Source organism: Aedes aegypti, chromosome 2, assembly GCF_002204515.2.
Source record: "Aedes aegypti strain LVP_AGWG chromosome 2, AaegL5.0 Primary Assembly, whole genome shotgun sequence".
NCBI classification, from domain to species: Eukaryota; Metazoa; Arthropoda; class Insecta; order Diptera; family Culicidae; genus Aedes; species Aedes aegypti.
Window position 1 is genome coordinate 386611293 of NC_035108.1, and position 24600 is coordinate 386635892.

At 38.5% G+C, this 24600-nt stretch overlaps 1 long non-coding RNA gene across 1 annotated transcript; it reads right to left on the reverse strand.

Moving 5' to 3' along the window:
* Positions 1 to 1521: 1521 nt before the first annotated feature.
* On the reverse strand, positions 1522 to 2146 carry LOC110675961. The gene is made up of 2 exons (XR_002499954.1): positions 1969 to 2146; positions 1522 to 1899 (listed from the first exon to the last, which is right to left on the reverse strand). It is a non-coding gene; the product is annotated as an uncharacterized LOC110675961 (long non-coding RNA).
* Positions 2147 to 24600: the final 22454 nt, after the last annotated feature.

The following is a 24600-nucleotide window of genomic DNA, read 5'->3' on the forward strand; positions in this document are numbered from 1 at the left end:
GAAGAAATTCCTGGAGTAAATTTTCGGAGAAATTCCTGGTTCAACTGTTCAGGAAAATTCCGGATATTATCTTTTAAAAAAAAAACCGAAGGAATTTCTTGAGAAAATTCTCGGAGGAATTTCTTAATATCCCTGGAGGAATTGCTATTGGAAATCCCCTGAGGAATTCCTGAAGAAATGCCTCGGAGGAAATCTTGGAAAAAATCTCCGGATTAATTTCTAGAGCAAATCACCAGAATAAAAAAAGACAACTAGAAGACTAGAAAAAATCCCCGGAAGAAATCTCTAAAGGAATTCTTGGGTTAAATCCCCGGCAGAATTCCTGGACGGATTTCTTTGAAAATATCTTAAGGAAGTCCAAGGAGGAATTACTGGAGTAAATCTCCGGAGAAATTCTCTGAAAAATTTCCGAAGGAATTTCTCGAGAAAACTCCCTGAGGGGTTTCTTAATGTAATCTTTGGAGAAATTGCTGGACGAAATCTCCAGAAGAATTTCAGAACGAAATCCCCAGACGAATTTCTAGACGAAAATCCCAGAGGAATTGCTTTTAGAAAACTCCTGAGGAATTCTTGGAGAAAATCCTTGAAGGAATTCTTAAGGTAATCCCAGGATTAATTCCTGGAGCATATGGTCAGAGGAATTTCTGGAGGAAATTATCTGGAGAAATTCCTGACAAAAATCACCAGAGTTCTTGGGGATATCCGCGGAGGAACCCCTGGAGGAAATTTCGGGAGAAATTCTTTTTGCAAATTCCCAGAGAAATACTTGCAGAAAAACTCCGGAAAAAAACTCTAAAAAAATCTCCGAAGAAATTTCTGCTGGGTTGTTAGCAGAAATTTCTCAATGAAATCCCCGAGAATCCATGATAAAATCCCCGGTGAAATTTTTGGAGGAAATCTTCGGATGAATTTCTGGACGAAATCCCCGGAGGAATTCTTGGTAAAAATCTCCGGAGGAATTACTGGAGTTAATTCCCAGAAGAATTGATGGCGGCAATCTCCGGAGCAATTTATGGAGAACGTCCCGGTGGTGCTTCTGAAGGAAATCCTCGAAGCAATTTCGCCCCTTGGTGCGGGCACACTGTATGCGGCCCTTGTGGAAGTCACAGATGTAGTTGTGCCTTGTTGGCGTTGATCACGATCTGCAGCAGTTGATTCTTGCTCGGGAGTGTCTCAAGGCGACACACCAGTTGAGGAATGTTTCCGAATATGCACCGCGACGTTAAATCCGACCTGCATGTGAATGTACTCTTCATTCAACGATTTGCCCATTTTGGTAGGGATTCAATTTCCCTTTGCAGCGTGCTGATGATTAGCCTCAAGTGCTGGTCATTCAGTGCACTCGGAAAGTGCCGGATTCTCAGAAACCCATTCAGTTATGAAGTACAGCAGAAGATCAGGAGGTGCGGCCAGTTGGCCTTTTCATGCATTAAGGTACAAATCTGTAACCACCGTCATGAAATTGGCAGTGGCCCCCACAATTGGCAGGGATTTCGGCTGTTCCGAGGATTTGTTGGAGAGTATAACAAAGTCCTTGAAAATGTATTGGGCTAGGTAACTCAAGACTTGGCGGAGATGTGCAGCCCATCTGCCCAGCAGTACACAATAACGGAGCAGTCGATCCGGACACCGCTATACTCATCATTTTGTTCAGAACGCTGCTTCGTACTATGGAACCACCAAAGGACGAAAAGAACACCGCATTCCGAGTGGCATCCGTTTCAGGTCGAGTGAGAAAGTCACACAGCACCAACACTAGCTTGAACTCATCAATAATTGACGACAGCCGTGAAGTGACCGCTTGCTTCTGATACAGTAGGCAACCGCCGCGTTGGTCATCTCGGCGCTCCCGGAACACGCATTGCCCAATCAGAACAGATCAGATCAGAGATCGTATCGCTGCTCGGGAAGAGGAATAATTATTGTTAAAAAACAGCAGCAGGTAAATGTTGTTCCTTTTTTACTTACCTCAAGAGTGGGAACTAGAGACGGTAACTGGTGACTGTTCAGCGAGAAAAATTCGAACTGGTAAACAAACATGTGTCAAACCAGTTTTGGAACAGTTCAAATCTTGGTCCAAATCCGACCAAAAATGGACCACGAAGCTAGCCTGTTCCAAAAAAATAGACCAGAAAACTGGTATAAAATAAAATTGGAACATTATTTGCAACACCGGTGCAAGCTCCAATTTCAAATATGTTCCAAAAATTTGGAACCAAGCCGTGATTTGGACCACCGGTGAAGTTGCCCTAACAAATCCAAAACCAAAAATTTTAGTCAATTTCTTTATGTTTGGCTCCTAAATGTATATACATATTCCATAGTTAATGTTCCTATCAAAACATTGCGTAATTATCATTTTTAATTTACATTTTACTACCAAACATGATTATAGAGATTTAAAGAATAAATATTATTAAAACTACAAATAAACTTTAACACTTCACTTTTTTGCAAAAAAAAAAAAATACTAAAATCACTAAGGTGAGCAAATACCTTTAAACTCTAATATGTGTCACAAAACTCGAGCACTCGACACTGAAGAAGTCTGTAAGTCGCAGACGAAATAGGCCTATCTGTCAAGATAAGCAACACATGTTAGAGTTTAAAGGTATTTGCTCACCTTAGTGATTTTAGTATTTTATTTTTTTTTTTTTTTGAAAAAAAGTGAAGTGTTAAAGTTCATTTGTAGTTTTAAACATGCTCTAATAATCCCTCCCAAAGTTTAATATAAAAAAGTGTAATAAATATTATTGCCAAAACCGCAACACAAACGTTTTTTAAAATGATGAAAACAACAGGATACATTCTTTTAAATAGTACATCAATGCTCTCTGCTCATTCAAGTTATTTTGTATTTTTCTTATAAAATCAATAAATTGCAAAATAGGGTGCTATTTTGAGTATAATTTGAATATTACTCGCGTACTCTGAGATAACGCCCTAAAAGCCATTGGTAACCACGTGTGTGGCTCGTTGTTTCTGAGCAAATGAATGAATAATCATCCAAACCAACATCACTGGCAGGTAGAAAATGATCCTTTTATTACCCTAGCGTTGTTAAATAACGTGTAAATCCATTCAAGTGCTCAGGAACAACGAGCTACACACATGGTTACCAATGGCTTTTAGGGCGAGATCATATGTTATGCGAGATTATTTCAAAGATAATTGAATATTACGATGACATCAATTATGTGGAGGTATGTACAGCGTAGTACTTTATTGTAACACGAAGTTCGTAGTTCAAATTATTTTTATAGACCAATTCAAAATTAACATTTACCTGTTGTTTAGAATGAAAATTTGGTTTACATTGATTAAAAATATCGTTTTAGAAAAGTTTTGAACTTATGGCACAACAATTTTCTGAACTCAAAAGGGATAAAAACTGTTTATGATTTCTGTAAACTAGGGAGTCAATGCCGGTTATGGACCCTTTGCGTATTATGGACCCCTACAGAAAAACATAAAATTAACACTCAAAGCAACTTTATTCCTATGAAAATCCACCGGGGGAACTTCAATTACATTGTTAGTCAGCAGTTGCAGGCAAAATATTTGGTTTGAGACGCATAAATACAGATATTTGAACAGTTTTGTAAATGAAACCACACAAGAGGGTCCATAATACGCATTTCCAGGTGGGTCCATAATAGGCTCGTCGGCAGCGAGCCGGATTACATGGGAATCAAATGGAGGGTCCATAATACGCAACGTCAAATTTGTAAACAATCCTATTATGGACCCCGGGAGGGTCCATAATAGGCATTCGGACAACAGTTTTTCAAATGCATATTTCGCTGGAAAAATCGAATGATTTTGTATGTTTCATAGACGTACTATGAAGTAAAGACATTGAATTTGTTGTTAGACTCCACAAAACGTATATGCGTCTGAGTTATCATTGCGGAAAAGCGTCGAGAATGAATTTCAGCTACTAAGGGGTCCATTACTAGCATTGAAACCCTATATATAAATCAACTAAATTTCTATCAGAGCTTACGAGTATAATCTATAGATTGGATCCAATGACAAAAATAAACTTTATTGTTCGAATTATAGGATTTAATAGCAAAAATCATTGGAAAACTGACATTTCTCATAACTTTACCTTAATTTCATATATGTCCACTAATAAATTGCCCAAATGTATTTCACTACATCTGAACATCATAATAAAGCATTTCAGTAATCAAATAGAGCTTCTAAATTTAGTTTTGAACGTTGTGCGTATGAATTTTGGTAGGTGTACGAATATGGAATTGGGTGAATTTTAGACATCAATTCAATACTTTTCTATTAATCCAAAGATGAATGGAAACATTTTGTGATTGGCAAACAATAGATAACACCTGTTACCTTCAATGTGGATAAAGTATTTGTAGCTCAATACTTCATTTAATAGTTTTTTACTAACTTGATGTGGAAACAGTACGAATATGAAATTGGGCCACTGTACATAATTCGTAGAATAGTCATAAAAAAGCGTTACGAAGGGGTGGGTGGGTGTCGAAAATGGTCATTTTCGGCGTTATGAAATTTGTGAATGAACCTAAACCGGAATAGGGTCCTAAAGCCCTGTTCCGATTTTAGTGCCAAACGCTTAAGTTTAGGCCAAAAACACATGTTTACTCAATTTTCTAATGTTTTCCGTTGGTTTAAGTCGAAAAAACATTTTTTTAGATTTTGCTACTCCCCTAGGCTTAAACTCAAATTTTGGGTGTATTTTGTTTTCCGTGTCCCTTCCGAAATGTCAGATAGGAACAACCCCAGTGGTCGAACTAAAACCCCTGTGGTGTTTTTGTCGACTAAGCGAACGTCAAACATGATCTCAAGTGTCAAGGTGCATTTATGGACCCAATTCGCGACCACGAAGCAAAATTTGACAGCTTGTATGAGTGAAGCGAGTGTAAACAAAGAAAGGTGAAAATTTGATAAGTTTTGAACGTGCCGTTTCAAGTGTTTCGCATTATAATTACAATTATGGTGAGTAGAAATTGAATAATTATAGTTTAGTAATTGTGTTGTGCGCATTTTCCGTCGAATTTATAATAATTATGTTGCCAAATTTTACTTTTCTAATCAGCATGTCTTTTTCACTCAAAAAATAAACAAAGTTTTGAAAGTAAAGTTATGAATGAAAATATATGTTTTTATGACAATAATTAGTGGAAATTGTAAAACAATATGTTTACTATATGTGGTGGCTTTTTTTCATAAACAATTAGTTTCGGACTATGATTTTTTTCAATTCTTGTAACCCTCTATTTGCAACCAGGACGCATTGGAAGAAGCAAATCAAACTTGCAGTGTGATAGTGAACTTGACGGATGTTTTCGACTACGCTGCTGGAGGGAGCCGTTTAGTCATCGAAGGTGAGAGAGTATTTAAGGCTGGACATTTGCTCATAGTTGGCGTTGAGCATATCCACCAGGATGGATTCAGTATTTTTGCAACATGCTTGCAATCGTCCTCACCCAGTTCCGAACCACATGTCATCAAAATCCGCACAAGAATGTCCTTCAAGGACTGGACCTTCCTGTGTTCTTGCAAGGCTGGAAGGGGAAAGTGCAAACACTTGATGGCGGTTTTGTATCACTTATTAAAGTAAGTAATTTTTCACTATAATCAATTGTCCATTGTAAAATAATACGTATTTTATCACTCTAGGAATTCTACTGTGCCTTTTTTGACTGTGACTGATCTAACACAGAAGTGGGGTAAGATCGCAGCAAAAACAGCATCGGATATGTACAAGGCAACCCGCATTATGGAGCTCTGCTATTGTAAAAAGTGGTTGGGCGGCACTTCCACATTGGATACAAGTACTCTGAACGATTCCGTACTTGAAGAACAATCTACGGATTCAAAACGAGGTACAACTTACCAGCATGTGACAACGGATGAGAGCGAAAATACGCGAATTTTGGATTTTTTCACCACAGGTAACTTGTTATTTACCTAATCAACTTCGATTTGAATATTGATGCTTATTTTTATTTTTAGCATTTCCTGAGAGTTCCGTTGGATACGAAGTATTTGGAAGACCCACGATTTCATCTACAGTCGTAAAACAAATCGGCGAAAGGGTGGAACCTGTGGATGAATTTCTTATGCTGGAAATTTGTGATCGACAACTTTCATCATCCTCCCTGAGCTCCCTGATATCTTACGAGGAAGACATTTCGTCAGCAGCAGTGAAGTCATATTTGAATAGTCTTTTCCTGTCTCATCGTGGATTTGACTATAAATATTTCATTGGTCCACTTGAAGCCGATCTGTGTATATTTTATGAGCTCAAAGTGTGTATTTCCGCCCGAGAGAGTATCGATGTATGCTTGCAAACTCTCCAGCAAAATTCAGCAAAGTGGAAGGAAGAACGAAGTTTGCGAATCACTGCTTCTAATGCATATCAGTTGTATACTTATTACAAAACTGACCCTTGCAAACCGAAGGACTGGAAACGAAAGGTAACCAAACTCATACTGCCCGATGATTTGACAACCCCTGCCATTGAACATGGTAGAAAGTGTGAGTCGAAGGCAATCAACGTATATTCCGAAGCTACTGGTAAAACAGTCAGTCGATGCGGGTTGGTGGTACCGCCTAATGTACCATGGATTGGGTGCTCACCAGATGGCCTGATAATAGAAGAAAAGAAAATAGTAGAGATCAAATGCCCGCTGGCAGGAAAATCGTCTTCCATCGATGATTTGCTGCCAAATTTGGCATACTTGACTAAAAGTACCATGACACTGAGAAGAACTCACCAGTATTTTGCCCAAGTGCAGTTGAATATGTATATTCTGAACTGCACTAGTGCAGATCTGGTGATTTTTTCAGAATACAGTAATAAGTGCCACATTATTACTCAACAGTACGACCATGACTATGTAATAAGTTTACTGAACAATTTGAAAGAAGTTTATTTCAATGTGTATTTGAAGTATCTGTATATGCTTAAGAACTAATCTTTCAACAAGAAGTACGATTTGTATAATTTAATAAAACCTCAAATACAATGTAGCTAGAACCTTTTATTGGCTAAAATCGGATTTGACAAGTTTACCACTGCACACGCAACAACCAAAAGATTGTCTAGAACAGGTAAGAATCGAGTGTCAACCTTGGTATTGAAAAAAGAAAAGATTTTGATTCGTTGAATAGCACGCTCTACGTGCACCCGTGCAGCTGCTATTGAAACATTCTGAGTTGCTTCTGTTTTACTTAATTGTCTTTGGGGAGCATGCAAGAAAGGTGGCCTAACTAATTTCACTCCTAATTGTCTACATTCATCTCCAATCATAAAGCCCTTGTCTGTCATAACAGCTTGTCCAGAAGTGAAACGATCTAGCAGTTTCTCCTCTAAAACGATCTGTTTGTCCGATATTTTCCCACCATATCCAGAACTTATGAATGAAATCTCGAAGCCTTAATCAAACAGACTCAAGTCAGAAAAGTTAACAAACTTACTTTATCAATCCTACGTGTTTCGCAGACGAAATTCTACACGTTCCGCTCTAAATGAACCCGATTTTTCACTTTTAGAACGTTTAATTTCCGGATTTACAAAACGACGAAAGTAAGATTCTCCACTTTCGTAACCTAACCGCTACTTTCGCCGCTCTATTGTATAGGAGACAAAGTGACTTAACCACGAATCAAAACAAAACACTACTTGAGCCGATTTTACACTGGTAGAAAAACGTCGAAAGTAACTGAATGAAACGGCTTATCATTTTGTTATAATTATTTTCGTGGGAAATTATAGAAACTATCTAGTTTTTGAACGCGAGCTGATTGTATGCTAAATTTAAGTGATGTACACGGCGAAAAAATGATAAAAAGGTGATTCATTTTAAAACGGTTTTAGAAGACAGGTTGTGATTCTTCTTAATTAATTTTCTCAAAACCGTATGAAAGTTACTTACGTCGATTTGAAAAAGTAATCGAGAAATGCTTCCAGCGGGTGTTACCGCAACCAGATACTTCGCTGTCTCACGTGATTTGTAATGCGAATACGTGTTGATTCGACAGTGTAAGCATTTCGGTTTCATTATGGGGATCTCCGTACAGTCAAGAACAGCAATGACATCTTCGAAATCTGGTTTGAAATACCGCGGCATATTTTTTCTGATTTGGTCTTCTGTAGGCCAATAAATAACAGGTTTGAGGGCAGCAGTGAGAAACGGTAAAATTCTTTGAAAACAAGACGATACAGTTTGCGAATGCAAACGAAATAGAACGGCAATGCAAAGGAAGGATAGATTGGTTTTCAATTTGATAAAAACAATTAACACTTCTTCTTCTAGAGTAACTGATGAATGAGGTCTGTTACGGTACTGTTTGAGGAACGTAATTGCTTTTACGATCGATTCCAGCAATGATCTAGACTTCAATCCGAATCTATGACAAAAGGTCGAAAGACAAAAGGTCGAAAGGACAAAAGGTCGAAAGACAAAAGGTCGAAAGGACAAAAGGTCGAAAGGACAAAAGGTCGAAAGGACAAAAGGTCGAAAGGGACAAAAGGTCGAAAGGACAAAAGGTCGAAAGTACTATATGGTTCCAAAATTCTAAGTGTTTTTATCTGAAATAAAATGCAGTGATTTGGTTGCTTAAACATATCGTATATTTATAGATTAAACAGTCAATATTACTCTTTAAGGATAAGTGCAATTGATGTTATATAATCTTTTAGTTCAATGTTTTCGAATTGTCTGGTTGCCTGAAGAAGTTTCTCATCTTTTTCCATTTGCTTCGCGTTCCGTTTCGGGGCTGGCAAACCTTGAAGGACTCGAAGAACTTCTCCTTCTGTGAGATTTTGCTCTTTCTGAAGTTCAGCAATAACGGCATAAAAACTTTTTGCCGAACCTACGGCTGTCTTCCAGCGGTTGTGCCATCCTTCAAGCCGGTTCGTAGTGCGCGGTTGATTTTTGATTGTAGCTTCGTAGACATTCCAGAAGGGAATTTCAAAAAGCGGACGGTTACGTATTATGTTACCGCTTTTAAGCGTTCGCTTCACCGAACCCATAACGTAGTTCTCCTCGAGGTACTTGAAAAATGTTTCCATTGACGCAGGGCTACTTTTTTCCACATAATTGAACGCCTTCTCTACGAAATTTGCAGGAACAAATGCTAGGGCTTCGACCTTCTTAAAGTTCATAAACACGTTTTTGTCGTTCGAAAATTCGACACTCAACCCGGATTTCTGGATGCGCTTGAACATGTTTTGCGTCCAATGAAAGAAGCATCCCTGTCGTCTTGTTTGCGGAAACAATGTTCCTACTGCATTGATAGCGGCCTTCTCGAAATCGGTTATGATTAGTTCCGGCTCCAGAGTAACGCCTACTTCACCCGCACATTCCATCAGCTCCTCTAAGGCTTCCGTGTAGCATTGTTCGGTCTTACTTGGCAGGAGAAAAAACGCAAATGGTAAAAATCTATCACCGAGAGAACCTTGAACAGTGTAGATTTGTTTGAAATTTGCTGGAGCAGTGTCGAAGGTGCCATCCATCATCCAAACTTTGGACACGGCTAGCCGCTTGATGTTGTCAGCAGTTGAAAACATTAGTAGCCGACCACTTTCAACTTCAATGTTCCTGAGCATGAAAGGGGTGCCATCATTCGTTGTTTTGTATGCTTCTGCAATGTTTTCGAAGTCCTCGGGTGTAATGGGATCCACTGGAATTGATTCCGATTTTCTAGCTCGCTGGCAAATCTTCTTCTGAGCGGCCGCCGTAATCATTGTTTGGACCTGATGTATTCAAACGATAGGAATAAACAAAATATTTTTATAACTCGGTAACGACCAACATTATATGTGAGTTGTGCTAAACTTTATTGAAAAATACTACATTTCAAATATCAGCCAATAAGTACTCACTTCTACAGACGATTCCATGGAACAGTGACGCATTGTCACCAACGGCGGTTCCCTGCTTTCTCCAGCTCTTCGCTTCAGTGATTCCCTCAGTCGAACGCGCTCAATCTGCAGCATATTGGGTGAATGATTATGCTCCGATTGCCCAGGAAAGTTTAACTCGTGGTGGTTGTTCATCAACCTCGAGACTACTTTGCCACTACACGGATTATTCTTCGATCGCTTCTGAACGCAGGTCCAATAGAACATGTCGTTCACCTGTATCGGAATAGGATTTAGATTAGGGGAAAAATGCAGCGAGAGAATTCGAGATGACGCATATAAATACTACTTACATTTTTGTTCAGATGGTACATGTAACCTTCTAGGGCCAGCTTCGGTTTTCCCTTGTTTGTTTCCAACAATTCGTACCTTGGTTCAGCTTGCATTTTCACTTCTTGGTCGGACGAATGACTGCTTGAAAATGATTTTTTTTCTGATACATTTATTTCATGGACCACGTGATAAGTTTTTTTATCGTTGTTATGGAGATTTAGCGTTGTCTTGGATTTTGTTTAAACAATTTGTTAATTGTTCCACCGCAGCGGTCATTAATTTCATGCATTCATTTTTAGAACTTCAGTAGCACCGGATCAAATTGTCAATCAACCTTAATTTTTGTAAGTTATTATTTTATGTCACTATTAGCATGAGTGTTTTTTAGAGATTTTTATTTTTTTCCAGAATACGCTTCTTTTTGTGAAGGATGAATAATCTTCTTCAGGAAATGTCAAAAATATACTACCGGAATGATTACTCTGCTGATATCCTGTTCGAAATCCAGGATATCATTGGGCCTGTATATCGTTGGCCAGCATATATCAAGAAAATCATGCTATCTAGCACCTTTCAGTATTCGGAAAGGATAAAGCTGACAACTTTTTTCTGGGTGAATGGATACCGTAATTGCGATGGCTGGTTGCAATTTGTCATAAGAATAAAAGGTCCAAGCTTTTTCAAATATGCCGAGTGCTTGGCCAAACTGTTTTCGTACTTTCAGGAAATCGGAGTCCAAAGAAAATATTTCTCGTTTTGTGTTACTCATAAAGTTTATGAATATCTTGATGGTACTATTAGACAAAGAAACGATTGTTAGTTACATTTGTTCGGACTTTCATGAAAAATATATTAACGAAGGGTCATGAAAAATATGCTAAAGAAGGGAGAATTCTCAATTTTGAATAATATGTGGTAAATTGATTGCCTGTTTCTATGATATATGAAACAAAACCAAAAACGTGTTCAATTTTTAAGAATGCTCATTGAATAAAGAAGGAAAAATTTCATGTTGTAACGATGTACTATGTTAAATCAATTGTATGTTTCTATTCTGAAGGAATGACCATGTAAAATGAACTAAAATCTTCACATTCACATAATTTTAACCAATTTCAATCTTAAAGAATTCTTGGTAAAAAATTAAGGAAAATCATCATATCAAAATGTAAAACTGTGATATGATCCTGTATTCTTATAATTGCTGTATTTTAAGAAAGAATCATACCTCAATTTAACAATTGTAATTTAAAAATTGTACCGAATGAAAGAACGAAAAATAATTAATAAAATACATAATACTTTATAATTTGTTATTAAAATGAATAAGAAATAATAATGAAAAGAAGCGTGATTTTTTCTATTTTCAAAATGTCTGTATCACTTTAGTGAATTTGTTTCACATATGTGGGTAACACTATGCCGAAAAAACAAAATGTTAAGTAGGGAAAATGAATTGAAATTGTTCTTTGAAATATTTTCCTTTTACATGAAATTTCCATTTGGACCTTTTGTCCTCCTAGACCTTTTTTTCCTTTCGACCTTTTGTCCCTTTCGACCTTTTGTCCCTTTCGACCTTTTGTCCCTTTCGACCTTTTGTCCCTTTCGACCTTTTGTCCCTTTCGACCTTTTGTCTTTCGACCTTTTGTCTTTCGACCTTTTGTCCTTTCGACCTTTTGTCCTTCGACCTTTTGTCCATAAACCGTCCCAATCGGTTGTATCAACTTGAACGGCACAATCAACCATAATACGAGGAGGTCCTAGCGGTTGGCCATTGCTAGTTTCGATGTCGATGAGATCGAATGCATCGTTACCCTCTTTGGAGATGGATTTATCCTGCGCACGTTTAATGGCTCGTGATGCACGTCCTTCTTTGAGTTGTTTTTTCGCAGCAGTCAGAGGAGCTTCTGGTAAGTTTGTATCCGGAATTGCAGAAGGTCGTAGAATCAACCGGTTAGTCAAACGACTGTCCGCTACAAAATAGATTTGTTATTAATAGTGAATAATTGAAACGAACGAAATTTTTAAATAGCTTACAGTGTTTTTTTTTTCTATTTCATTTATTTGAGGCTCAATCGCGTTTAACGCTTTACGGAGCCGAAATTCATTTTTTGTATTGTTTACAAATCATTCACTTTTTTGTACTAAGATTAGTATGGGATGGAGCCAGGGTACTCGTGGCAACTCGAGGTTAATGGTCACAATTTTTGGAAGGAAGGACATGGTGAGGATTGGGTTTAGGGTTTTCTGCAGCACATCCGGGAGGTATATCGTGGTATCGCGATGAACGTGTAGTGGCGTTGGTACCAATTTCTTGCCGGTATTCGTCTGCCGGATGGCCAGGATCCTCAATCCAACATACAGGGGACAAAACACAGAGAAAAAAAAAAAAACTGGAGAAGAGAACACAGGAGAATTAAACTTTTATACTGGACAAGCGAAGAAAATCGTAAATTGCGACCATGTAAATGAGATCGCGGGTGCCCAACACATCTCTAACAGGAACATAGGGTTGTCTACCTCGGGCCGCAAGGGTATCCAAAAGTTGCGCTCTGGAGGCGTCCATATCCGGGCATTTCCAAACTACGTGATCGATGTCATCATAACCATAACCACACCTATTACAAACATTGCTCAGCGCGAGGTTAATCCTGTGCAAATGTGTACCTAGCGAGTAATGGTTGGACATGAGTCTTGACATCACGCGAATGAAATCTCGACCTACATCCAAACCATTCCACCACGCTCGCAAGGAAACTTTAGGAATTATGGAATGTAACCACCGTCCCAATTGGTCATTTAGCCAATCGCTTTGCCAACCGTGAAGAGAACTTTGACGTACTAAATGAAAAAATTCATCGTGTGAAATTTGTCTATCATAAATCTCACCTTCCTCAGCGCCCACCTTTGCGAGAGAGTCCGCCTTCTCATTGCCATAAATTAAGCAATGTGAGGGGACCCATACAAAGGTAATCTTATATGATCTTTCGACCAGTGCACACATCTGCTCTCTTATTTGTGTAAGAAAGTAAGATGCATGCTTAACATGTTTCATCGATCGAAGTGCCTCAATAGAACTGAGGCTATCCGAAAAGATGAAGAAGTGGTCTGCGGGCATGTTTGAGATCATCCCCAATGCGAAGTTGATTGCTGCCAGCTCAGCAACGTAAACCGTGCAAGGTTCCTGAAGTTTTCGGAAGGCGGAAGAGTTTTCATTGAAGACACCGAAGCCAGTGGATCCATTGATGCGGGACCCGTCAGTGAAATATCTCCTGTAGAAATCGACATTCTGGTACTTTGCGTTAAAAATACGTGGAATCGTTATACATCGAAGTTGATCTGGGATTCCATGAATAGCTTGTTTCATGGACAGATCGTATTCAACAGAGGAACTGTCATTGGTGAAGCGTACACGTGGAGGGTTATAACATGGAAGACTTATGTCAGATGACATGTAGTAGAGATAAACTCTCATGAATTTTGACTGAGTATTCAGTTTGAGCATTTCTTCGAAGTTTTCGATAACGAGTGTGTTGCTCACCCCACACTTAATAAGTATTCTTAGCGAGAGCTCCCAGAATCGGTTCTGTAGTGGTAAAACCCCTGCCAGCACCTCCAGGCTCGCATTGTGAGTCGAATGCATACAACCTAGGGCGATACGCAAACAACGATATTGAATTCGTTCCAATTTAATAAGGTGGCTGTTTGCTGCTGAGAGAAAACAGAAAGAGCCATACTCTAGAACAGAGAGAATTGTTGTTTTATAGAGTTTTATGAGGTCTTCCGGGTGAGCACCCCACCATGTTCCGGTAATTGTTCGTAGAAAATTGATCCTTTGTTGGCATTTTTCCGTTAAATACCTAGTATGGGTTCGCCAAGTGCCTTTTGAATCAAACCAGACCCCAAGGTATTTTGAAGTCAAAGACTGGTCGATGTCTGTTCCCAATAGCTTAAGCTTTAGTTGGGCAGGATTCCGCTTCCTTGAAAATACAACCAGTTGAGTTTTTTGCGGCGCAAACTCGATCCCTAAATTTCTAGCCCAAGTGGATAGATTATCAAGGGAATTTTGCAATGGTCTTTGCAAGATTTCCGCTCGTGGGCCCTTCATAGAGACCACAGCATCATCTGCAAGTTGTCTAAGCGTGCATGGTTCTTCCAAACAGTTGTCAATATCTTTAACATAAAAATTATAAAGCAAGGGACTTAGACATGAGCCTTGGGGAAGACCCATATAGCTAATTCTGGAAGTTGTCAGTTGACCGAGAGTGAAGCTCATGTGTTTTTCTGACAACAGATTGTACAAGAAATTATTCAATATTCCAGGTAGTCCACTATTGTGCAGGCTTTCTGACAATATCTCTATGGAAACTGAATCAAAAGCGCCCTTAATATCCAAGAAAACCGAAGCCAATTGCTCCTTGTCCGCAAAAGCTAGTTGAATATCTGATGAAATCAACGCTAGACAATCGTTTGTTCCTTTGCCCTTGCGAAAGCCAAATTGAGTACTGGAAAGCATGTTGTTTGATTCGACCCAGTGATCGAGTCGGGATAGGATCATTTTTTCTAACAATTTCCTTAAACATGATAACATAGCGATCGGGCGATACGAATTATGATCAGACGCTGGTTTCCCAGGCTTTTGAATAGCTATTACTTTGACCTGTCTCCATTCAGATGGAACAATGTTGTGCTCCATGAATAAGTTGAACAGGTCAAGCAACCGTCTTTTAGCGATATCAGGGAGATTTTTAAGAAGATTGAACTTAATCATATCGCGTCCCGGAGAGGAGTTGTTTGATGAAAGAAGAGCCATAGAAAATTCCAGCATAGTGAATGGCCTGTCCAACGCATCGTCTCTCTGGGTTTCCCAAAATGGCGGTTGAGCTGGAACTGAGTCTGGACAGACCTTTTTTGCGAAGTTGAATATCCAACGATTGGAGTATTCGTCACTCTCATTTGAGGATGAGCGGTTTCGCATGTTGCGAGCCACTCTCCAAAGCGTCGTCATTGAAGTTTCTCGTGAGAGGCCATCGATGAAATGTCGCCAATAGCTACGCTTCTTCGCTTTAATAAGATTCTTCAGTCTTTTTTCGAGCTTCGAGTACTCTAAATAAAGTTCTGAGGTACCGTATCTACGAAAAGCTTTAAAGGCATTAGATTTTTCTCGATACAACTGAGTGCATTCATCATCCCAACCAGGTGTGGCTGGTCGTCTTTTGAAGGATGCACTTGGAACTCGTTGCTTTTGGGATTCTAATGCACTATTATAAATCAATTCTGATAGGAATCGATACTCATCCAACGGTGGGAGAGTGTTGAATGATTCGATACCGAAAGTTACCGCTGATGCAAATTTTTGCCAATCTATATTCCTAGTGAGGTCAAAAGGAACCTGAATTGACTGTTCTGACCTTTCAAAATTATTTCTGATAGAAGTTATTATGGGCAAGTGATCACTACCATGGGGATCATCGATAACCTTCCACATGCAATCGAATGATAGTGAACTTGAACCCAAAGACAGGTCAAGGCGGCTTTCTTTGCCGTCGGATGAAATACGTGTCACTTCACCTGTGTTTAAAATATTCAAGTTGAAATCATCGCATAAGTCATAGAAAATAGCCGCTCTATAATCGTCATAAGATTCGCCCCATCCAGTACCATGGGAGTTCATATCACCCAGTATTAAAACCGGGAATGAGAGCATAGAGACTGCATTCCAAAGATGACGGCGGTTTATTGAAACTCTTGGAGGAATATAAACAGAAGCTACGCAAAGATCTTTACCCTTTACGTTTATTTGGCAAGCAACGATTTCTATGCCTGGATGAGTCGGGATGGGGATTCTGTAGAATGAATGGCACTTTTTGATCCCTAAAAGCACACCCCCGTAATTATCATCTCGATCCTGGCGTATAATGTTAAAGTCGTAGAAGTTAAGATCATCTTCAGAAGAAAGCCATGTTTCACAGAGTGCAAATATATCACAATCGGAATTGTGAAGCAAAAACTTAAATGTGTCTAATTTAGGTTTTAGACTATGACAGTTCCACTGTAGCACAGTGATCATATCTTGTACCTCACTTGATGAATTAGCCATCGAAAGATATGATCGAAGCAAGGAGGGGCCACGAGATAGTCAATTCCCGGAGATATTCTTCTATTGCGGGGAGAAAAAGGTCGAGTATGCCTCTGAATGAGTCTGAAACTCCGAGAGCATTACATATGCGATCCACCAGGGCCCTAAAAGTTATCAGTCCTCGCTTAGCCCGGGGCGTTTTCGAGGAAGAGCGAGGGACTTCAGTAGCATTTCTTTTGCTTTCTTGTCTAGAGCTTCTTTTCGAAGTGTATTTTATCTGTGGAGGCGGGGGCGGCAGATCTTTACTGCAACACGGAACGGAAGCATCAAAGACCTGTTTCTTCGGGTTTTTCAAATTTGCCCCACCTCCTTTGGAATTAGGCAAACTTCTGAGGGAAGATTTCAATACCTTACGGCGCAGTCCCGGAGAAGATGGAGACTTTCTTTTACCGGGTGCGTGTACCTCCGAAGAATCTCCCCCATCGGTTTCGTCGTCGTTCGCTTCATCGGAAGACAACTCTTGAAAAGAGTTACCAACTGGGATGGCTGATGAAGACTCTTTTGCAGGCGGATTCAAAGCTTTCACCATTTCCGCATACGTCTTCTTGGAGCGCTTCACAATTGAGCGACTCTCATTTCGAATGCGCTTTTTGTATGCCGGGCATTTTTGCAAGTCATGCAGATCCTTGCTACAGTAGCTGCATTTTTCAGCTTCCTGTGTGCAAGCATCTTCCAAGTGAGCTTGGTTGCATTTGCCACAACGGGGCTTGTTGTCGCAAAAGCTAGCACTGTGGCCAAGCTGCTTGCAGTTGGTACAATTGAATACCTTCGGCACGTAAAGACGCACTGGGTAAAAAACACTATCAATGCAAACAAATTTCGGGAGGACGGAACCAGGAAAAGTCACTCGAAACGAGGCTGACGGCGAAAAAACTTTCTTATTTCCTTCCATGGAAACTGATTGCAATTGTTTGCAATCCAGTATAGCCACATCAGGAATTGACCGGTTATCAAAAACACCTTTGCCAGTCTTAATGTCCTCACATGTCAGACTCGCGTCGATGATTTTCCCTTCCACCTCGACTTCTCGTGCCGGAATGTAGGTAAAGTATTCCACAGCAAAAGCCTCATGCTGAGCAATCTCATTCGCTGCTTTGTAACTAGGTGCAGTTACACGCAGCTTGGATTGCTTCACTTGGTGAATAACGGTCCCTGGATATTTACGCGTCAGCTCTCGAGAGATCGAGAGCACGTTCAAAATCTTATTTTTGCGCCGGAAATAGACAACCCAAGGCCCAGCCGAAGACGGTTGGTAAAACCGCGTTCGAGCAACGAGATCTTTTGGAGGCGTATCGCCTCCATCCGAATCGTCCATGCGGGAATAAATCCAACCGCAACCAAATCAACAAAAAATAAAAAAATGTGGAGAAAAAAAAAAACGTTTGAAAAATATTAATTAATTAGTGGACTATTTTGTACACACCTCCCCTATACGGGCAAAAAATAATAATACTAATTAAAGAAGAAAGAAAAAAATATATAAAAAAAAAACTTAACCGATCAGTGGGCTATTTTGTACAAGCCTCCCCTATACGGGCAAAACTTGCACCGGGAGAGAGACAGAGGTGAAGCGAAAAACAACCTTGAACTTGTTTGTTCGGAAATGTAGAGCAATTCAATAGATATACAAATTGATACTTATCCGTATAGCAGCAGAACGTCCAAGCACCGTAGGTAGCAGACTGACCGAATCGCCTTCTGCTTCGATGTTGCTCTCGGTGCGGGAAAAAAAGTCAATCACCGTTGTGCCGGTGGTGATGACTTTTTTTTTGCGGTGGAACGATACTAGTTACACTAGTTCGCTTCCTTCGCAAAGCGCGATCGCCTAAGCACTTAAATGCACTAATAAGATTATTATTAACCGTCGAAACTAGACCAAAAACCCACGCGGTCGGTGGGAGAAAAAGGCCAAATAAACTTTGCAACTTTGTGCCGTGCGATGAGACCGGGAACCTGTCAACCGACTCGTGCAAGCGCTAAGCAAGGAATGAAGCTTACAGTGTTTAGGAGCAATAAAATTTCCAATACTGAAATGCAGGCTGCACACACGGGAAGTACTCGACGGTTCTATTTTCAACCGGAGACGTCTAATCCAGACTAAATAGCGTTTTTTGTCCGTTCTTGCCGGGAAGACATGAAACGATATTCCCGGTTTATATCTCTGCTTGCAATTAGGCACAAAACACACCATTCGTGAACCAGTTTTATCTTTACTGTCGCCGTAGTCACCGTCAAATTCACGATCGAGAATCACGTTGTCGTCGCAGTCAACGCATCTTTTCGGATCCATTTTTGTGAATTCTAAATTATGTTAGCGGAGAGAATTTTGGATAAATCGTCAAATTGTGAATATATCTGTGTTTGTCATTCATTTCCAAGACGAAAAATGCAAATTTTCATTCAGAAATATGATGCTGAAAATTACCTTGAGAAACAACTGCCCCACAACACCCCTTACGTTTTCAATTATTTCCAGGACTAGGACCCACCTAACCACTATAAACGATTGCAAATCTGATTTTTAGATCTATATTTTATGAATTCCCTGCATTCAACAAACCGAAAACTATAGAAAACATGGAAAAACAGTTGATTTTATATACGGCTAAAAGTGTCGCTGTTTGTTTACATACACTTCACTCATACTGAAAACATAAGCAGGTGGCACCACCGTACCTTCGTGTTGTCGAATTTTTAAATTAAAGTTTAAATATGTTATAGCCGTTACTGAGCGGGAAAAAATGCTAAAATAGTTGAATTTACATGCTCTTTCGGTTTTTTTAAATAAAAACAAGATTTTATTAAAAATTTTAGGACCCAATTTTCGACACGCGAAAAACGGATTTGCTCCATACCCAAGCGTCGGAGCTACGTCGGGGAAGGTGCGCTGTTTAGCACACCAGATCCGCTGTCCAGCTCACTATGCCCGACGTCAGGTACAACGCATAGATTTAGAGAAAAATCAGTTTTCGTGTGTCGATGATTCCGGTTTTCAACAGGAGACGCGATATTCGGTTTATCTAACCACAGTTGCAGAATTTATTTAATATCTGAGGATCCAGATTACATCGAGAGATGGAGTTTTCTGCTATGGTTCAGTAAGTCAAGTACAAGCTTGTGATGGGCCACACTTGATTTGTAATTCTTCCACTAGATAGTGCTCATAAAGTGCTTTCCTCATAAAGATCCTAAAATATCTGCGTTCGGAATACAGCATGATCACTAGCACCGTTTTGTGGAAGAATTCCGAATCAAACGGCACATCATATGTTTAGTCATTGGTCTACTAAACAGCTTTACCGAAGGCACCAGAGAATTTGAGTTGGGTGGCCTCCCAACTTACAATTTTAGCGCTATAAGCCAAGATTATTTGCTTTCTGCTGAAGTAGCCATCTACATACTTAAATTATTTTACGGATTCGTGTGAAATCTAAACAGCTAAACAGTTCGGTAAAATAAATTAACGGAGTACGGTAAATTTTTACAGTATTCGGTAAAAAATCACCGGTATCCGTTAAATTCCGACGAAGTTGCGGTGTTTTATTTCACCGAACTGTTCAGCTGTTGAGATTACTGTTAAATTCACCGTAAGAGCTTAGTGTGAATGTTGTGGAATAAAAGTCCCCATTATTCATCCGGCTGATTCTACGCAATATGTTTTGTTATTAATGCCCAATGGTATGGATGCCCTAGGGTAGATGTAGTTGTGAACCTTAGAGGAAAACAATATGCACTCTGTCTCGAAAAACACCCAGAATCCGGGTGTAATTTTTTCAAATTGGGTAATATTTCCATATGCATTTTGATGAGTCTGGAAAGTGCGTGCAAGTTTCTTTGAGGAAAACAAAAACAAACTGTGTATTCGTCATCAAACGTCAACATCCCACCGCAAAATCGCTAGTGTTTGGAGGGGATTTTAACCTCCAAATTGCCAAATAACCTCCAAATCATCACCTCCAAATGAATTCTTATTTACTCCGTTGTATGCAATATGGTGGTGCGTCGATCGTCGCAAGTTTATCGTTAAACAGTCAATAGAGCTTAGTGACATTTGAACACACGTAGACTAGCATCCCAGGTAACATTGGTAGCTGAATAACAGCTTATGCAGCTGAAAAAAGACTGTATAAACATAATTTTAGCTGAATAAGCTGTTATTCAGCTGCCAATGTTACTTGGGATACGCTCGTCATACACAGTTTGTTTTTGACATTTCAAGACCAACAATTGAAAAGGCCTCAAGTCCAAAATGTAAACAAATCGGTTTTCTGCTGATTTCAATGTATAAGAGCCTATTCTTACTAAAACATACAACAGTCATTTAAAAATATGCATAAAAGTTGAAAAAATAACATTTTTCTAAAAGGCCCCATCTCATTTTCCGCTAACCAGGATGTTCATCGCAAATGCGGCCTTTTCTCAAAAAGGTCTCATTTCTATATATGACGGAAACCGAGTTGAAGCCTGTTAAACAAACATCAAAATTGCAATGTAGATTGCAAAAAACGTTCCAAATTCACTAAGTAAATGCAGGTTATACTACGGAGCGATTGCTCCTTGTATTATTTTATACAGTGGTTGTCTAAACGGCGAACATTATCGGGTTCCTGTAGACTGATGTATTATGTATCATACTACCTAATAGTACCTGTCTGTACTTCACAAATTATCAACAAAAACACGATTTGGTTTCAATTGCATGAAAAATAACGTTCAATTGCAATATTTTTCCATTGAACCAATATTTCCATACATTTTCTCGACGACAAACTCGCGTAGCACATACATGATGTTCATGGATGACGAAGGGTTCAATCAATCACATATTTAATCGACCGCACGAATCTTCTCTTGCTGTAGGGATCCCGAATAAAAAATACAATACAAAAACAATATACGTCTTGTAACAGTACCATTCAATATATTGAAAATACAATACAGTATATGTAAAATGACAATACAATTACAGTACAATATATTGTTTTGAACAGTTCACTGTATGGTATATGAGATTTTTGCAATATAATGTATGGGTGGTTAAGTATCGTAACAATACAAATATAGATATTTTCTCATACAAACATTTTGGAAATACAATACGATATAATGTTCATGTATTGTCTTGATTAGCAATTCGTGTATTGTTGTACAATACAAAAACAATTCAACGAACTGTATCATGGTTGCATTCGTCGTTATAGCTAATGTCAAGTGACTTCTAAAAAACTACTTATTTTAACTTTTTGAATATTTTTCACCCAACATTTCTTGCTTTCTGAACTTGTTTTGTTTATTTCTTTCAGCAAAGCTACATAGAAAAAACCAACAGTTGTTTTACGCGAAAATAGGAATTTGACCAAAATTGTAAGGTATAAAACCAATTAAAAACAATACAATGTTCTGTTACAACATATTATATTGTTTTTGAATTGTATATCCAAACAAGAATAATATTGCATCGACATTCAATTACAATACGCTGTATTGTATCCAATACGTTATATTGTACATTAATGGTTTATTCCATTCACTGAATGATACGTTTTTATCCGGGGATCTCCATGTACTTTACTTCACCACTTAACACTCTTCTACACTTCAAATTTCTTATTTCATCATCAATTTTGAATGATTTTCAAAAGGCCACATCAGAAGATGATGAAAAAACAAGCCACAACAAGAAGGCCTCAACACATTATAGAGTAAACAAAGGCGTCAACTCACAGGCCTCATCAGCGTCGGCCGGCGTCTATGGGCACAAATGAAAAGGGCTGCACAGCTTTTTGTGAAATAAAAGCCTCATTTCCTTTGACTCGTTTTTTAGCAGGACTTTTTGCTAAAACCATAGTAAGGTACCGCGGGGTAAGTGGGAACGAAAAAAACGATAGTTCAAACAAATTGTTTAATAAAATTTTCAAATGTCAATATTTTCCAAATCTAACAACACAATCACATTTTGGCAACATATTTGAGTGTGTGTGCATGAAACTGATCGAATAGTTTCGAAATTGTGAAAACCTTGGAAGAAAGTTTTAGAATGAGCCATTAGCCGCAGTTACCTCGCTAAACGGGGCAAGTGGGACACATCCAATTTCATGCGTCAATAAACATCAGCAAGTCAACCATTACAATAATAGGATTGATAAATCATAGATTTTTAATTTTAAGTACATATTTGATGTACATAAGGGATCAACCATAAAATACGTAACGTTTTAGGAAGAAAACCTTTGTTTAATAGGATGTCACCTCACATTTAATATTAACTGAAAATTCTTCAATAAAAGCGTAAAGAGGGATTAAACGTGTTCAAAATATACCATTTATAAGTTGTTAATTAAAATGTAGCACATAAACAATTGATGAAATTATACATATGTTTTGTTATTATTTATATGCATGGCAGAAAACCACTTAATTGGGTGGAATTGTTTTCCATCACTACTTAATTTGGTAGAAATAACAAAAAAAGTTCAAATAAAATAGAAAAGTGATCGTTCTCATGATGCATTTCAAATTTCTTCTCTGTGTTTGTTCAACTTTGAAGTCGTATATCAAAAATAAAAAATAAAAAGAATAATTACACTTTTCCTCTCCCTCTTATGCAATAACGTAATTTGAGATTGATCTTTTTTGATAAAAATCATTTGTTTGAATGTTTTAGTGCTACTCTCTAGGAAAATTTATGAAACGTATACGAAAAGTTTTGATTCTGGTTTTTGTTTTGATAGGTCCCACTTACCCCGGGTACAAAGATATTTTGGGGTAAAATAGACCATCATAAATTTCATATGAAATGAAAACAAAATACTGGTTTATCGTTAGCTGCTTGTAATAATACTTAAAATTGTAGCTTACAGATGAATATTTGATTTATAACACATTTATTTTTTGCGAGTCAATACAAGACGTGAAACGTGTCACAATTTATTTTTCAAGTTGAAAATGGTGCTGAACTGACAACTGTTACATGAACCACATGGTAATAAAAATAACAATATGTTTAGTACTAAATACATTCCTTTTCATTGTATCTTCAACTTACTAGAAGAATACCCCCATGAAAAACTTTTCCTAAGTGAGCTATGACGAAACGCCCCACTTACCCCGGATTCTCACTTGCCCCGTGTTACCTTAATGAATATTCATAGCTATAAATCAGTTTATCCATCGACTTTCTGGACGATAAAATAACATACAATCTTTAAATTAATAATTTAAATTTGATTTATTGTTAGACAAAACAAGATTGCATTTTTCTCATTGTTTACTTCTTGGAGATGAGGCCTTTTGAATTGGGTCCTAAAATTTTTAATAAAATCTTGTTTTTATTTAAAAAAAACCGAAAGAGCATGTAAATTCAACTATTTTAGCATTTTTTCCCGCTCAAATAACGGCTATAACATATTTAAACTTTAATTTAAAAATTGGGTCCATAAATGCACCTTGACACTTGAGATCATGTTTGACGTTCGCTTAGTCGACAAAAACACCACAGGGGTTTTAGTTCGACCACTGGGGTTGTTCCTATCTGACATTTCGGAAGGGACACGGAAAACAAAATACACCCAAAATTTGAGTTTAAGCCTAGGGGAGTAGCAAAATCTAAAAAAATGTTTTTTCGACTTAAACCAACGGAAAACATTAGAAAATTGAGTAAACATGTGTTTTTGGCCTAAACTTAAGCGTTTGGCACTAAAATCGGAACAGGGCTTTAGGACCCTATTGTTAGTCTTGATTTTTGATCATGTTTGACGTTTGCGTAGTCGACAAGAACGCCACAGGGGTTGTCCCCTGGGAGGGAGGCACCGATACTACACACGAAATATGACACAACACTTTTCCAAATTACAAGATAACTCCCGCTCACCAACGACAATCAAGGCAGGCTTGGGGAAAATTGCTACACTGAGAACAGCGTTGCGGTTGAAAATACTATATCAGAGGGTTAAATTAAATACACAACGCCACTTGATTTGTGCAGACTAAATTCGCATTTATTTAGAATATTTTGTGCATTCAATTTTACCATGGCATCATTTGTATAGTAAAAATTACTATATCATGGTTAAAAACTTGCAGCAGACCAGAATCGAACCGAGGATCTGGCGATTGTCAAGCGCGAACGCTAGCCGCTCGGCTATCGACGCGGTTGGATTGAGAGGGAACAAAACGCAAAAAAAAAGCGTTCATGATAGCTCAATCGTGGTTGGAATAGTAAATTTAAAAACACGTTAATGGTTCTCATTACTGCGACGCTTGT